The sequence below is a fragment of the Phoca vitulina genome, unplaced genomic scaffold, assembly GCF_004348235.1.
Source record: "Phoca vitulina isolate PV1807 unplaced genomic scaffold, GSC_HSeal_1.0 scaffold19, whole genome shotgun sequence".
NCBI lineage: Eukaryota > Metazoa > Chordata > Mammalia > Carnivora > Phocidae > Phoca > Phoca vitulina.
Window position 1 is genome coordinate 3,514,603 of NW_022589722.1, and position 18,061 is coordinate 3,532,663.

The following is an 18,061-nucleotide window of genomic DNA, read 5'->3' on the forward strand; positions in this document are numbered from 1 at the left end:
AATTTTTCAGGATGGTCTGTAAGAAATAAATTCTTTTAGTCTTTGCATATCTTTATTTTACTGTCACTCCTGAGTGATGGTTTAATTGGGAATTAAATTCTAGGTTGACAGTCATTTTCCTTCAGCTCTTTGTTTTCATGCATGTATTTTTGTGGGTAAGACTTATGTCAACTTAATCTCCCTTCCTTTATAAGTAATTGTAATATTCTCTTGTTTCTTTTTAAGATTTTCTCATTATCACTGATGTTATAATTATTTTTTTCTCTCACTGTGCATCTTTTTTTATTTATCCTGCTCAGCTCTTGGTGAACATTTCAATCTGAAGAGTTACATGCTTCTTTGTTTCTGGAAACAATAAATTATTTCTTTAACTATTTCCTCATCTTTATTCTAAAAAATACCTTTTAAAATGCCTATTAAATATATATTGAAGTTTATCAATCAGTTTTCCGTATGTCAGCTTCTGTTGTATATTTTGCAATTCTGTATCTCTATGTTGTTTCTATGAAGTTTGCTTTGTCATATTTTAAAATGTAACATTTCTCTTCATCTCTTCTATTGATCTTCTCCTCCTCATTAAAGAGTACATTTTTCATTTCCACACTTTCACATTTCCACTCTTTCACACATCCACCTGTCCTTGTTTTGTAATTTCTTATTATTGTCACAGGAACAATTTATCTCTTTAAGAACTCTGTATGTATTTATTTTAATGTCTTTTTCATATAATTTGACTATTTCTATTTTTGCAAGCTTTAATTATCATGTTTAGTTTCTCTGTAGATCATCATACAAGCTTTAATTATCATGTGTAGTTTCTCTGTAGATCATCATACAATTTTGATACGCTTTAATTTTTGCCAAAATGCACACTGTAGGGCTTTACCATGCAAGTCTCTCCTGGATTCACATTTGCCTGGATTCATCTCTCCAAGTTTAAACTGTAATTGATATATTTGATGGTGATTCTGAGCAAGCATAGGCCAAGTTCCCACTTCTGGATGGTTGCCGCTCTTTCCTCCCCAAACCCCAGAATGCAATGCAAACCTCCAGCTCTATTCTTATTTCTGACCAACTTTTGAGGTATTTTTAATTCTTGAGTCAAATTTTTACTTCCAATGAGCCAAATAGCTACTTTGTATTTGAAACTATGGATTTCTTTTCTTTTTCTGTCCTATGGAGATGTTTCTCTTATTTTTAAGCACATTTGTGTGTTTTCAACTGATGTACACTTGTGTATGTATGAATGTGGGTATGCAGTTTTCTATGATTCAGAACACAGGGAAGATTAAGTTTCTGTTCATTCTGCTATGCTAAACAAAATTTGTATTTATTGATTTTAAACATTAGGTTGAATTTATCAACCCCACCTCACCACCTGGCACTCCCTACCAACCCCATTATTCTGTATTTTTTCCCCATAGCACTTACCACCATTGGACATGTGAGCTCTTTGAAATATTGGATTTATTTTTATTACTACGTGCATATTTTATTTTGAAAAAATAAAGCAACATTGTTAGATATAAGCAAGATGAAGAGGGAGAAATAGCAGAAGAAAAGTAAAATGGAAAAATCAGTTTGGAGCATGGTTTTATATTTTTTATGACTTCTTTTTATATTCCATTTAAGAACCTGAACATTTTTATTTGCAACATGCAAGGTTATTTAGCCTAATTATGATGAAGAAAACATTATTCAAGCAATCATAGAAGTATTATTTGTTTTTACAAGAAGGAAAGAAAATTCATGGAAGTCAGAATGATTAAACACCTACAAAGCTATGAGAACACCATCATAGTTTATACCTCAGTAGGCCAATGATAAAACAATACTGAGTTTTTCCTAACAGAATGCAAGGAACAATTTCTTGCTCTGGACTAAATAGATTCATCCTAACAGAAATCAAGGATCACTTTTAGCACATGATATTATTTTTATGGGGAAACTGTCCTCTATTTTCCTTAAGTCTCATGATGGCTGTGAAGTTCCAAAAAGACAGGCAGAGAGAGTTTGCTAAGAGAGGCTTTAGAGACATGGAGAGATAAATGCTTGTAAAGCCTGCTCCTCTGATTCCTATAAATCACCTTAGATAAGGGAGTGTTGTGGTGGCAACAGACACCAGAAGATCAATAGTACAGTCTATTGATATATCATGATCAATCTGCTGGAAAGTTCTGTTCTGGAATATTCTGACTGTATTCTTTCTCATTGATCTAAATATTGAGGTGGTAGTTACTCACTATAACTGTCTCTAAAATTTATTTCACTATTGAAAGTTTTATTGGAATCATGAATATTTAATGATACTAACAGAAAAAAAAGGCTTTAAAATATAACTCAAAATTGCCAATGAAAATGCTTAGATGGCAAACAATGCAGTTTCCAAGGTGAAAAGTTTTATTGAATAAATGCAGAGACAGCTGTTTTCAGAAAATCACATTTTCCCCAGTCCCGAGTGAGACATGTTCTTACACATCACAACATTAATAGTCACATTGTGTTACTTGATTTAGTGCAACATAATGCAGTGTGACTAATGCAACCTGATGGTACAGATTCATGTAAGAGAAAAATCCATCACCTAGGAAATGTGAAACAAAGATGTACTTTTCTGAAAACAAAGGTTAATAAATCAAAGTTTTCTGAAGAAAGAAAAGTCATGCAAAAGAGAGTTTTATTCCAAAACACATTTCAATCCATAATTGCAGTGATCCCTGGGTACATTAGGGAGAGGGGTAGGAATCAAACATGAAAAGCCCTTAAGCTGTTTGAACTCAGCAGGACTTAGTGCTTCCACAATATTTTCCACTGTAGTACCAATCTTCTGAAGCAATAGCCTTTTCATCAATTTTCTCATGCACTGCCCAGGTGACTGCTACACAGGCCCAGTGGACAACCTAGTGTCCTTTCTCCTTCGCTGTCTCTAAAACTGTACTTGGGTTACTGAAGAGATAACGGAAAATTACTTTGTAAAGTCCACTTTTCATATACTATCAAGGAGACAGAAATAAGCGAGAAAAAAAGAGTTACTATAGGCTTGTGATTGGTTTTTAGTTGTGTTTAATCATCTGTATTTTCTTGTTGGGAACATGTATGGATCTTTATCTAATAATAAACATACTGGACAGATAATAGGAGACGAAGGTTGGACCTCTCAGTATTTTGAAATAGGAAAACTTTTTATTTCTCAAAAGGTTTTATTAAGAAATTTAAGGGGGGATGGGGCACCTGGGTGGCTCAGTCGTTAAGCATCTGCCTTCGGCTCAGGTCATGATCCTGGGGTCCTGGGATCGAGCTCCGCATTGGGCTCCCTGCTAGGCTGGGAACCTGCTTCCCCCTCTCCCACTCCCCCTACATGTGTTCCCTCTCTAGCTGTCTCTCTGTCAAATAAATAAATAAAATCTTTAAAAAAAAAAAAAAGAAACTTAAGGGGGGAAAAGTCCTATAGGGGTATTTGGACTATTCTACCAACATCAAAGCCATTATATTCAAATATGATGAGATCATTTTAATATTAGTCTATCCTCCATCTTGACCTCATAACATTGCAAGTTAATTTAGAGTATATTCTAAAGTCTAACTGCCAAGTAATTGTTTAAAGCTCTTTTTACTTCCTTAAAAAAAAAAAAAAAAAAAAAGCTCTACACCTAACATGGAGCTTGAACTCACAGTTCAAGAGTTGGATGCTCTACTGACAAACCCAGCCAAATACCCTTTTTCCTTCCTTGATTAGACTGTATGCTCCTTGAGCCTTCTTCCCACCATTACTGAGCATCTACTTTTTTTCTGGTTATTTTATATGTATGATGCTATTTCATATGGCAATACTAAAAAGTATAGGCTGTTATTACTACTTTCCAGATGAAAAAGTTAAAGCAAAGACAGGTTAAGTGAGTTGGTCTCTTAAAATAGCTAGTAAATGGTACAGTTGTTACTTTAATACAAATTTGTCTGACTTCAAACATACATTTTTGTTATCTAGAACAGAGTGTTTGTAACTTTAGAAGTGCTCAACACATATGCAGTTAAAATTCTAAACGTTGAAGGAAATGACATTTGTATATTCAATTCAATGTAGTCATGGAGAGTAAACTGGTTTAAAAAAACACTGACTATGGTGTTCTGTTAGTGTTGGCTTCTAATGAACCGTGCTCCCTGGTATTCTTGCATAGTCTCTTCCCACATGAAATTTGAGCATGGTCAAGTGAGCCATGTTGGCCAAAGGGTTATTGACAAGCATGATGTAAAAGAGGCTTGGAAAACCCTTGCAGAGTGGGTTTTATTATCTTGGAGACCAGTGTCCGTGGGGTAAAGAATCTGGGCTCATTACTGAATGATGAGAGGCAAGAGACTCTGGAGGATAAGAAGCTGTCTTGGACAGTGCAGCCTTAGCCAAACTCCCAGTTGAATTCAGTCATACAGGTGATCAGAGCTGCACCACATGGAGCCACTCAGATGAGCTCCATCAACTCACAAAGTCTAAAGAAATAATTTGTTATTATTTTATGCTACTAAGTTTAGAAATGGTTTGTTACACAACAATGGATGACTGATACATTGCCCTTCAAGACTCTCATATCTATTGAAGGAGAGATACCTACAAGTAATGAAAAAATAAAAAACAAAAAAAGTATTTATATATGTACTACGACAAAATTAGCTTTGTCTTCAGTAAGGAATCCATTCCGAATTCCATCATTTAAGAAGACTTTTAGATCTTTTGACTTCCTTAGATGTCTTACCTCGGACTGTATCATTAAATAGATTGCAGGTGAAAGTGTTCATTTAATAAAGCCATCCTATTAAAGAGAATATTAATGGTAATAATATCTCCCACTTATTCAGTGCTTATTGAGTAGCTTATTGCTCTTATGTTCTACACCCTGTGGAGATTTATTTAATTTCCTTCAGCAACATCCTAAGATGTGTCCTATTATTTTTCCTATTTTATAGCTATAAAAATTGGGACACATATTTTGTGAATTCACACAAAATTAGACAGTTACATTTGGCAATAAAAAATTCAAACCCAGGTACATCTGCATCTAAAATTTGTATTCTTATCCACTATATTCTCTATAGAACCTTCTCAAGTATTACTTTGCGGATAAACAGTGAAGGGGCCTCAACAACATATACAAAAATAAAGTGAGTTGTCCTCTGAGAGTTAAACTATAATGTCAGCATATAACACATGATATAAGAAGTAAGCAAAGTCACCTTAAAAGACAAAATAAACCTCAGACTTGAGCAGAATATAGTTGTTAAGATAATTTATTTCATTAAATACACCTAAAGACAGAGTGTGACAGTTTGAAGAAGAAACAGAATTAGAACTTGAAAAAGAAGTGTCAGAGAAAAATGGTGGCAGTGGTGATTTAGAAACTATTCTTGGGAAGGGCATCCTTCAATTGATGTGGAATGTATTTTTCCATGAAAAGATTGATTCATAAAGCTAAACAGAGTCCAATATTTAGTTTATCCATACAGTTAATTTTCTCTGTTCTTCAGATACACTTCTGACTATAATTTAACTCATCGTGACACATAAATGTGTTAAGTTGGTGTTCCAGTTTCTATACTTCGGTCCAATCAACTCTGAGGTGCATGGAAGGTCTAAGCTCTGGCTGACTCTTCCAAGGTGATGCTACCCTTGAGGTCTCCTGGTATTCAGCGAGTTTGCCATAGAAATGTGACCGCTTTAAATGTATTACAAAATGCTAATAACCTGGTCATTGCTTGTCTCATCTGCCCTCACACTTGAGGAAATCCCCAGCCACTATCCTCCTTTGAGTAATCAGACAACTCTACATAGTAAGCACTCAAGAAATGTTAGTAGTGATTATGGCAACCATGATAATGACTATGACGGCATCTGGTTAAAAAAAATAAATACGACTGTTCATGATTATCTCTTACGTGACTTACAAGAAAGACACAGAGGGAATTTATCAGTTTCTTGTCTGAACAAGGTCATGTCAAGTGTACTGGTTCATGAGTAGAATGAGCCAGCAGAAAAAGAAAGAATAAAAGTACAATAAAACATACAAATAGAATAAGCAAAGATGAGAGAAGCTATGAAACTCCTAAGATATGGAAAAAGTATCCTTTGCTCTAGATTTTTTTCAGTTTTCTTGTTCTAACTCTCCTGAGGTAAGACTTATTTTGTTTCTTGTTATTAGATGAGTATGGAATTGCCAGTTGTATCCCAACAATACACAATGCCCTTCTCTTCACAGCCCCCATCCATAAACCCCTTAACTAGCTTTCTGATTCTTAGAGTGGTAACATTGTAGCTTTTGTTTAAAATTTGTATAGCTTAATTCTTTTGAACTACTCTAGTCTTTTCTACCTCATTCTGCCTTTTGTCATTCATTTGAAACTGCCACATCGATAATGTGAACAGCATAACTCGAAATTAAAAATGACCTGAAATCACAGGAAATTAGATTGAAGTGAATATAGGAAATACATTCATTTTCCAGACACAGAATGGATTTTTATGGACTCTGTGCTAAGAAAGATATTAACCCCCTCACCTTCCCCACCACCACCACCACCACCATCACCTCATCAGGGCATAAACCAGGAGTATTCAATTACTTGGGGTCACCATTTCATTAACACAAATTCCTGACATAAGCATCCACCATCCCATACTCAGCTTTATGTTTATCTGTCTCTGTTTGGGTTGATTCCCCTCTGCACTCTGTTTCTGTCCTGTTTTCTCTTTTTGGCTGTTTCCTTAGCTTGTGTTTGAGCTATCACTTCTAAAGCACTGAATTTTAAGCTCCCTCCTTAAATCTCTGAGGAATCTATACATACTTTCTGAAAAATATTAAACTGTATATCATACAGCTCAGATTCTATTGGTTAAAAATTCATTAATGGGAGCAGATTGATGATATGTTGCTACTTTAATTAAAGAGGGCTATGGAATGGCATTTTAAATAGCAATGTCATTTTCTAAATTAACATGACTCTATTATAAGAAGAAATACTTAAGTTGAACCTGAAGGTGAACAGTCTCTTTTCCAGTTATAAAGGGCATTTCAGTTTTCATTTTTAATTTGTTAACAAAATATTCACTACCAAAGAATAGGATTTTTCCCATTTTCTCATTTTTGCCTGAATCCTAGGCTCCAAGATTATTTTTAGATATCTCAAAAAGTAAATCCTAAGTGTTTTATGACTACAGGGAATTGGGAATAAATTTCTGGAGAACTCTAGTAGAATAGCTACAAACTAGATTTTTTCCAAAAATAGTTGTTTTTATTTTTTTTGGCAGGTACATCATATCCTTCTGATCTCCCCCACATATGAGAAAGGAGCTGCAGGCCACTGGATCTTAGCACTAGAAAGAATTATTTAGAGATTTACCTAGTGTCATATAAGTTAGTGTGCTAAAGCCAGAGCCATAACGCTGACCTTTAGTAGCCTATTTGGAGCATTTTTCAGCTGTAACGGGGAGAAACTTAGCATATCTTACCCCATATTGCTTCTATTTCCCTTGCTGCTGGGACCTATAGCTTAGAAACTTCTCCTTAACTCTACATGTAGGCATGTTAGCATTTATGCAAAATGCTCCTACCCAAAGCCCACATTCCACTGAAGACATAAGAAAGTGTGTACAGAAATAACATTTGCTGTATCTAAGATTTATAGGAGCATCGTGACAAGATTTCTGTATGCAAAGATCAAATGACCACGGACAGAAAAGTTTCACAACCTTCCTCAGGTCCTTGTGGGCACCTGGATGTCTACAGATGTCACTCATCTCTTCACTTGAACCCTGTCCCACTTTCCCCTTTTCCTGACTTAAAAGAAGCTCAAATTTCATACTGGGTTAAGATGGCTCTTTAGGACAATAGTCCACCAACTCCTCAGTTTGCTGGGCTTTCCAAATAAAGTTGCTTTCCTTACCCCAACATTTTGCCTCTGGACTTACTGTGAGCAGAGCAAGCTTGGACTCAGTTATGCAACCATACTATGTGTTCTTTGAAAATCAATTCCAATCTTTTATATCACTCTTACAAAGTTTTTAGCTCAAGTTCTTAGCGTATAGAAGTTTAATTATGATTTTGCCAAGTCCATTAAGCTACTTTTAAGGGAATGAAAAATCCTCTCCTTTTCATTTTTAAGTTTGATGTTCTCGGACAAAAAATCCAGGAATATAGTTTTTTTTAAAGAAACTTTTTGAGCTTGAGTCTGTTAAAATGGAGGATGAGTTTTGTTTTGTTTTTAAACTGTGAAACAATTCAGATATGCATACAAATGTAGAAAATAATGTAGCAAATATATATTAAACACACAGTTTTATAAAATTTTAAAATTTCACCATGTGCACCTCAGCTTATTTTTTTAAAGATTTTATTTATTTATCTGACAGAGAGCGAGAAAGCACAAGCAGGGGGTGCAGCAGACAGAGAGGGAGAAGCAGGCTTCCCGCCGAGCAGGGAGCCTGATGCAGGGCTCGATCCCAGGACCCTGGGACCATGACCTGTGGCAGACGCTTGTCAGCAACCCATGGCAGACTCTTAAGCTACTGAGCCACCCAGGTGTTTTTAGATATAAAACAAACAGAGGTGAATGACCTGTGTATTACTCTCTGATCCTCTCTTTTATCAAAAGTATCCATCATGTTTCTGGTATTTATCATTCTCATTAATATTTTGTTTATTTAATGTTCATATATCCATAGACAATATATTATTTTATAGTAATCCATATAAATAACAGTGTACTGAACTGTTTTTGCAACTTACTGTTTTCCCTCTGTTGATAAGTATACCTCTAGTTCACTTGTTTGAATGGCTGCAGAGTTTCCCATTTTACAAATATATTCCCATGTATCTTTTCCACTATTGATAAACATTCTGGTTGTTTCCAATTTTTCTTACAAATAACTTCAATGAGCATTCTTATCATCCCTCCCTCTGCACCATGTGTGAGTATCTCTGTAGTATATATTTATTAGAAGAATATCTAGGTCACTGATGTTTTCTCTCCAAAATGACTATACCATTTTAGACTCTACTCATACCCATCAGATTGTACAAGAATTCTCATTTCCCTACATCCTCAACAACATATGTTATTTTCAGGTTTGTAATTATTTGCTCACTAGGTGAAAAACGATATTTTTATTGTTTTTTAATTTTAATTTCTCTGGCTACAAGACAAGGGAAAGTACTGTATTGGTTTTCTATTGGTATTGTAACCAATCACCACCAACTTAGTGTCCTAAACAACACAAATTTGTTCTGTAGCACTTCTAGAGGTCAGAAATCTAAAATGGTTGGCAGGGCTGTGTTCCTTCTAGAGATCTGAAGAAAAAAATTTGCTGCTTTACCTTTTTCAGCTTTTCAAGTTGGCCTGGACTTCTTGTAACCCCTTCCTCACATCCCTCCAACCTCTTGCATTTGTCATCACATCTCCTACTTTCTGACTTTCCTACCTCCCTTTTATAAAGGGACCCACCCAGGGCGCCTGGGTGGCTCAGTTGGTTAAGCAACTGCCTTCAGCTCAGGTCATGATCCTGGAGTCCTGGGATCGAGTCCCGCATCGGGCTCCCTGCTGAGCAGGGAGTCTGCTTCTCCCTCTGACCCTCCTCCCTCTCATGCTCTCTGTCTCTCATTCTCTCTCTCTCAAATAAATAAATAAAAATCTTTAAAAAAAAAAAAAAAAAAAATAAAGGGACCCACCCAAATAATCCAAAAATAATCTCCCCATCGCATGATCCTTAAGTTAGTCACATGTAAAATGTCTTTTACCATTTAAGATAACACAGTCACAGGTTCCAGGGATTAGGATGTGGACATCTTTGGTGGTGGTGGGGGGGCATTACTTAGCCTACCACAAGTAGATCTTAACAATTTGGAATTCCCTCTAAGGAAATACATATTTATATCAAACTGTCTATTCTTTAATTTGGTTGTTTTTTTATAGTTGATTTGCAGAAGGTTTTTTCTTTGAGGAAAGATTTTATGAATATTAAGAGTTCATCACATATAGGCATTAAAAATGTCTTCTGGTCTATGGTTTGTCTTTTCACTTTTGATTTTGTACAGAGTTTTTACTTTTAATGTAATCAAAATCTAGCCATTTTTCCTTTAGAGTATGTTCTTTTGTGGCTTACTTAAAAAAAAATTGTTTTGACTCTTCTTAGTCCCTTGCTTTTCCCTATGAAATTAGATGTCAACTTCCCTGGTTTCTTGAAAATTCCTATCAGAATTTTAATGGGATTAAATTTAATGGAATTTAATCAGATTGCATTGAAGTTATAGATAATTTTGGGGTGTATCAACATCATTAGTTATTGTAGTTTAATTCATAAATACCATAAGCATGGTGAGCGTGTGCACACACATACACACACGTCTTTTGTTTTCTTTTTATCCCTTCCATGTTTTGTACTTTTCTCCAGGATGTTTTTATACCCCTTTGATTAAGCATATTAGGTAACATTTAGTTTTTGTTCCTATAGAGACTGGGATTTTTCTTCTTTCATTTACATTTTCTAATGATTATCACTGGTGCTTAGAAGACCCTTTTAATCATTTGTCTATAATGCTCTTGTAATTTCTATATAGATAAGCATGTCTTCAAATAAGGACGTTATTCTCTTTTTCTTTCCAATTTTTATACCTCTTGTACCTTTTCTTGACTTCAGCTAGGGCTTCCTAGCTTTAACTAGAAGCACAACCTCATCATCTTCCTGACTTTAAGGAAACTTCTAAAGTTTCACCAGGAAGTGTAATGTCTGTTGCTGTTTTGATTGGTATTATTCATTAGGATAAAAAAGTTCCCTTTTTCTAATTCTAAGTTTGCTAAAGATTTTTATCTTGAGTGTTGAACTTCATCAAATGTTTTTTCTGCATTTATTGAGACATTCATTTGCTTTTCTTTCTTAATCTATCAATGTAACATCTTTTAATACAATCATCCATAAATTACTAAGATGAACTACTTAAAGGATATTTTCTTTGAAAACTGCTGAATTGAATTTGACAATACTTTATATAGAAATCCTAAGAAAATTTAGAATAGTTTTCTTTTTTTGGTCTGTCATTGCCTTGTTTTGTTTTGTTTTTAAAAGATTTTATTTATTTATTTGTCAGAGAGAGCACAAGCAGGGGGAGCAGCAGGCAGAGGGAGATGCAGACTCCCCACTGAGCAAGGAGCCCCATGTGAGACTCGATCCCAGGACCCTGAGATGATGACCTGAGCCAAAGGCAGACGCTTAACTGGCATCCCATGTCGTTTCCTTGTTTTTATATGAAAATTTTATTAGCCTACATTCTGTTTTACAAAATATTTTTTATCAGAATTAAAATTATTAAATTAAAATTGCTGTTTAAATTTTATTATTTTTTAGATCAGAATGTTGCTATATATGTATGTTCCCAGAATATAAAAACAAAAACAAAACAAAACAAAATAAAAAAACTTCTGTAAACCATCTGGGAGTGAGAAACGTCAACAGATGCATGAGTGGGTGGATTAATGGATGGACGGATGGATGGATGGATGGATGGAAAGATAGATGCATGCATGGATGGAGGGATGGATGGTTGGATACATAGAAAGAAAGAACAAAGGGAGGAAGGAAGGAGGAAAGATTGAAAAGAAGGACTATTTGGGCTTTTGATTAATAATTGAGTTATTTAGTTCTTATTGACTTATTTAAGTTTTGTGTCTCCTTGAATCAAATTTTTTTTTAAAGATTTTATTTATTTACTTAGAGAGAGAGCACGAGTGGGGTGAGGGGCAGAGAGAGAAGTAGACTCCCCACTGAGCAGGGAGCCTGATGTGGGCCTCCATCCCGGGACTCCAGGATCACGCCCTGAGCCGAAGGCAGATACTTAACCAACTGAGTCACCCAGGCACCCCAGCCTTGAATCAATTTTTATAATTTTTTCCTACAAAATTATCATTTTTTCTAGGTTTTCAACTATATTTACATGCTTTTGTTCATAGTATTCTAGTTATTTACCTACACCATATCTATATATTCCCTTGTACTTCATGTTTTTATACTTCAATTAGTTTTATTAAGGATTTGCTAATTCTTTTAGTTTAGTTTTTCTTTTTATAGACTGATTTTCATAGAACAGTTTCATTCTTATTGTTTAGCTTGGTGTTGCTTTGTCTCCTGTTTTATCAATAACTGCCTTTATCTTTATTATTACCTGTAATCTGCTTTGTTAGGCTTATTCTTTCATTTTCCCCCAGCTTCTTAAATTGTGTAAGTAATTAATATATCTTCACTTTTTTATTCTTTTTAGTGAAAGCACATAAGACTATAAAATTATATCCACACTCTTTTTGCTGCATTCTACAATTTTGAATATATGGCAATAGCCTTCAAGTTTATTTCTCAATACTTTACAATTTTCATTGTGATATAAATAAAGAAGAACTAAAGAGTGAAGTTTTATTTCCAAACATACAGTTTTATTTTTGTAAAATTATCTTTCATTGACAAATTCTAATTTTACTTTTTTTCATTGTGGTAAAAGTACATGGACTGTATTTTTAAAGACTTTTTATAAAGAATATGCCGTCAATTTTTGTAAAATGTTCCATAGTACTTGGAAAAAAAGGTATATTTTCCATGTTTTAGGAACAGTTATAATACCTACCACATCATTCTATTTTGCTAATTTGGCTATTAAACTACTCTGCAAACTAAAATAGTTTTCTTTCCTATTTCATTTATTAGTTTTTGATAGATTTCTGTTAAAACTTCTCCTTTTCTTTCTTCTGATTTCATGTCTTTTCTGAGTGGCAACTCTAACATTTTTAAGAGAAGGCATCTAATTATATCAATTTTTTATTCTTACTAAATACCAGAAAAGATCTTTGCAAACTTTACCATTAATCACTATTTTATTGTTGTTTCAATTTTTAATTTTACAATCTAAACACAAAAGACTATTATTATTAATTTAAAATTAAGTATCATATTTTATCAACCTGGGATGGTTACAGTTGTTTCTTTATTCTACACTTACCTCTGAATTTTCTTTTTTCATGCTAAAATCACCTTAAATATTCCATGAAGTTCTGGAAATATTCTATTTATCTTTACAAATCTGAAAAATAACTATGTCATTCTGACTCTCAAATAATAGTTTACCTGGTTATACTACTAGAGAGTGATTGTTATTTTTCCTAAGTACACTGACTACATTTTTCCATTCTCTTCTCTCCTCAGCAGGAGAGAAATCTGATAGATTTGTTACATCATTCAGATATTCTGTCATTTTGCTTTTGTAGCTTTTAAAATTCTAAAAGCCTACCTTTCCTTTTTCTCACTTGTCTACCATCAATTGCATAAAATCTATTTTTTAAATTTGAAAGGGAATTTTGATGTGGGAAAACAAGACTGCATATTTCAAACTTTTGATTTGTATTTAATAATAAAATAAGAGCCAAACTGAGTCAGAATATTTCAGTTTTTCAATAAATAATTATTGAATCTTATATCTGTCAGACAACCCACTAAGCACTGGATATTCTATCTCTGATATCGGTGTGTCAAGGGGTATGTTAGTGGTGGCATAGACACTAGGAATTATGCTTCATGGTCCTAAATCAGCAAGGTTAAAATATGTTACTAATCTCCTTAATAGTGCTTATTGCATAAATCTTATCTTTAATTTAAATATTCTTTGACCAATACATAATGCATTGAGATTTATCAGTAAGGTTATGACTAATTTGCCCTAAGGTAGAAGTATATATGAATAAGTCTAAGAGTCCCTATAAAATGATTTAAAAAAAATCTCCCAACCAAACTAGCATTTTCTCCAAAATCATCTTTACTGATTAAATATATATATATTTTTTTAACTTTTTTTTTTAATTCCAGTGTAATTAACATACAGTGTTATATTAGTTTCAGGTGTACAATGGAGTTCTATATTACTCAGTGCTCATCATGATAAATGTACTCTTAATCCCCTTCACCTGTTCCACCCTCTGGTTACCATCAGTTTGTCTCCAGTATTTAAGAGTTTGTTTTTTGTCTCTTTTTCCTTTATTCATTTGTTTTGTTTCTTAAAGTCCACATATGAGTGAAATCATATGGTATTTGTCTTTCTCTGATTGATTTCACTTAGCATTATACCCTCTAGATCTATCCATATTGTTGCAAATGGCAAGATTTCAACCTTTTTTTTTATGGCTGAGAAATATTCTGTTGTGTAGATATATATCTATATATACACACACTATTCTAGTGTGTGTGTGTATGCCACATCTCCTTTATCCATTAATCTATGGATGGACACTTGGGTTGCTTCCATATCTTGGCTATTGTAAATAATGCTGCAATAATTCAGGGGTGCATATATCTTTTCAAATCACTGTTTTTGTTTTGGGGAGTAAATACCTAGCTGTGTAATTACTGGATCATATGGTATGTATGGAGCCACAAAAGACCCCAAATAGCCAAAGCAATCTTAAAAAGAAGAACAAAACTGGAGGTATCACAATCCCAGATTTCAAGATATACTACAAAACTGTGGTAATCAAACATTATGGTACTAGCACAAAAATAGACACAGAGGTCAATGAAACAGAATAGAAACCCTAGAAATAGGGGTACCTGGGCAGCTCAGTCATTTAGCGTCTGCCTTTGGTTCCGGTCATGATCCCAGGGTCCTGGGATAGAGCCCCACGTTGGGCTCCCTGCTCAGCAGGAAGGCTGCTTCTCCCTCTCCCACTCCCTCTGCTTGTGTTCCCTCTCTCGCTGTGCCCCTCTCTGTCAAATAAATAAATAAAACCTTAAAAAAAAAAAAACAGAAATAAACCACAATTATATGGTCAATTAATCTATGACAAAGGAGTCAAGAATATGCAATGGGAAAAAGTCACTTCAACAAGCAGTGTTGTGAAAACTGGACAACTACATGCAAAAGAATGAAATTGAGCCACTTTCTTACACCATACACAAAAATCAACTCAAAATGTATTAAAGACCTAAATGTGAGACCTGAAACCATAAAATTCCTGGAAGAAAACAAGGCAGTAATCTCTCTGACATTAGCCATAGAAACATTTTTCTAGATATCTCCTTTGGCAAGGGAAACAAAATTAAAAGCAAAATTAAACTACTGGGACTACACCAAATAATAAAATGTTTTTGCACAGTGAAGGAAACCATCAACAAATAACCCACCAAATGGGAGGGTATTTTTGCAAATGATATACTCAATAAGGGGTTAATATATGAAATATATATAAAGAACCAATACAGTACAAAAAAACCCCAAATAATCCAATTTAAAAATGGGCAGAAGACATGAACAAACATTTCTCCAAAAAAGACATTCAAATGGCCAAGAGACACATGAAAAGATGCTCAACATCACTCATCATCAGGAAAATGCAAATCAAAACCACAATGAGATAGTACCCCATACCTGTCAGAATCGTTAAAATAAAAAATATAAGAAACAAGTGTTGGTGAGGATGTGGAGAAAACAGAATTCTCATGCATTGTTGCTGGGAGTGCAAACTGGTGCAGACAATGTGGAAAAACAATATGGAGGTTCCTCAAAAAATTATACTAGACATATTTTAAGATGAATGCTCAGCCTGTGAGCCTCTAACGTAGAAAAAAAATGATCTGGGACCCTGGAGCTAGGTAACACTACTTTAGCCTCATTACCTTAGCCTCAGCTATTTGTACTTAGGGTAGACATTTGACACAAGCCACACAAATTAGGTTCCTTTCCCCACAATTTGGATTAGGGTCCCAAAGATTGGTCACCCCCTGCTATCACCCTGAATTATAAACTTAACATCATGGTGAGGTCACATTTCCCCTTTGTATACAAAAAGAGAGGAAACTGGCCCACAGATGCACTAATTAAAAGTAAAAAACAGTGGAGTCCCAGAGAGACATAGAATAATTGCCTTGATTATTCTTGGACTTCCAGTTCCTCACCCCACTTATCAGGCCAATAAAACATTTTCAGTTTGTGATAGAGTTCTTTAAGATATTACGAGATATTCCTGTATTTCACTTAATCTAAGTGGGTTTCTGCTATTATCAATCTAAAAAGTCATGCCAAAATAAAATATACTTATTTATCTAACATAATTTTTCATAAAAAGTTGCATTGATATTAATGATTTCTTCATGGCACTATAATGCCTTGTGTTTGTGATATATGTAGATAATTCTATACAAATTCGCCAAAGTGCCATATGAGGAGAGATTACTGAAGAAATATCTCTAATCTCAAGGAAGTAACAGTTTAATAAGAGATTAAGAAAATATGCTTATGAAGGAAAACAAAATATTTTAAAAATATTTCTCTGTAAGGATCAGTATTACTATTGTTCATATTTTCCTAAAAATTTCTTTGCCAAAATAAGAGATTTTAACCAACCTAATACATTATTTGTGACCTCCTTTTTGACCAAGAAGATTTAAAAATAGTAGTTTAAGTTTTTTTTTTTTTTTTAGTAGTTTAAGATTTTATTAATTCAAAACAATATCCCCTATACTCTGAATGCCAGCCATACTTTTCTCAAAGGGTGTTTATTTATATGTACCCTTTTATTTAATACTAAAAATAATACCAAGAGTAAGTGACTTCAGAGATGAAGGGACCCAGTGAGGTTAAGTGAGTTACTCAAGTTCACACAGCCTCCCAGTCAAGGGGTTAGGCCTAATATTTGTCTTCTGTATCCAAGTACAGCTTTCTTCCTTCCTTCCTTCCCTTTCCTTCCCTTTTCCTTCCTCTTTCTTTCTTTCCTTTCTTTCCTTCTTTCTTTTGCTTTCTAACAATCAGTTTATGCAGAGTTTGTAAGTGGTTTCATCTACAAAATCTTTCTGCTCCTTTACCTTTTAACAATCATATTCTCCCCCAAGGAGGCAATTATTAAAAGAAAAACAGAAAACGTTAGAATGACAATATATGTCCAAGTTGGTTTGCAAGTTCATGATCTTCTACCCACACTGCTCATTGCCTAGTGCATCAAGGGTTACTTGAAAGTTTTTGAAATATTTACTTGTTTCAGCTAAATTTATTATAAATTAACCAAAAAGTGATGTGTGAAGAAAAAATTAAGCTTCCAGAAAGGGAGAAGTAGTAAAATTATCTCTTGATAACTACCAAGTGGAAAAAAGTTAAGGTTGTACTCAGCACCTTATGGATATTCAGAGTGAACAGAAAAGAAAACAAGTCTTATTCCCTGGATTTCAATCATACTGTTAGCACAGCATCATCATACCTTTTTCTCTTAGGGCTGAGTTCAGTGTTTCAGTGTATTACTTCTGACTTAGTTGAGGATACTTTTTTGTAAACTTGAAATTTAAAACAATAAAACCTTAGTTTTATCTTTGATGTGAGAATCCTCAAGTATCTGGGATCATCAATAAAAGAAATTCATCACACTTTTATATTTTCAGTAAGAAACCCTTTTTGAAATAGATCTAGACTCCATAAACTTTCATCAAAATAAAAAATTACAGTATGCTCTAGCTTGAATTTTAAGATATAATTCTTCCAAGGTATGAATTTTCCAGAAATAATATAGGGCCAAAACATTTCTCTTAAAGGTAGAGGTACTTTAAGGAAAAATTTATTTGAAACATAAAATGACACTTGTTTTTAATAATAAAACACTGTCCAAGTACCAATTAAAAATGATAGAGGAAAAAAAATCAATAAAGAAAACTGCAACGGGCCTTTATCTGGTCTAGTATGCAAAGTTAGTAATTTTGAAGACTGTTTACACAGGCAACCCTCCAGCAGTTTAATACCTCAGGGTTGTCAATATATTGATGACCAATTTCATCCATAAAAACTCTCATAACTATCTTTTAATGGAGCCTTCTTCTTCTTTTTTTTTTTTTTTAGAAATCCTATTTCCTTATAACTGTCAAGCACTTGGCTTGTAATCTGTCCCTGGCAATCAGTCAAGCACAAATAGTTGATGACAAATTTTAATAAAATAAGAAATGCTGATTCAAATCACATTATTAGTGCATCTTTGAGAATCTAATTGTTAGATTCTCTACTACTACGGCCTGACC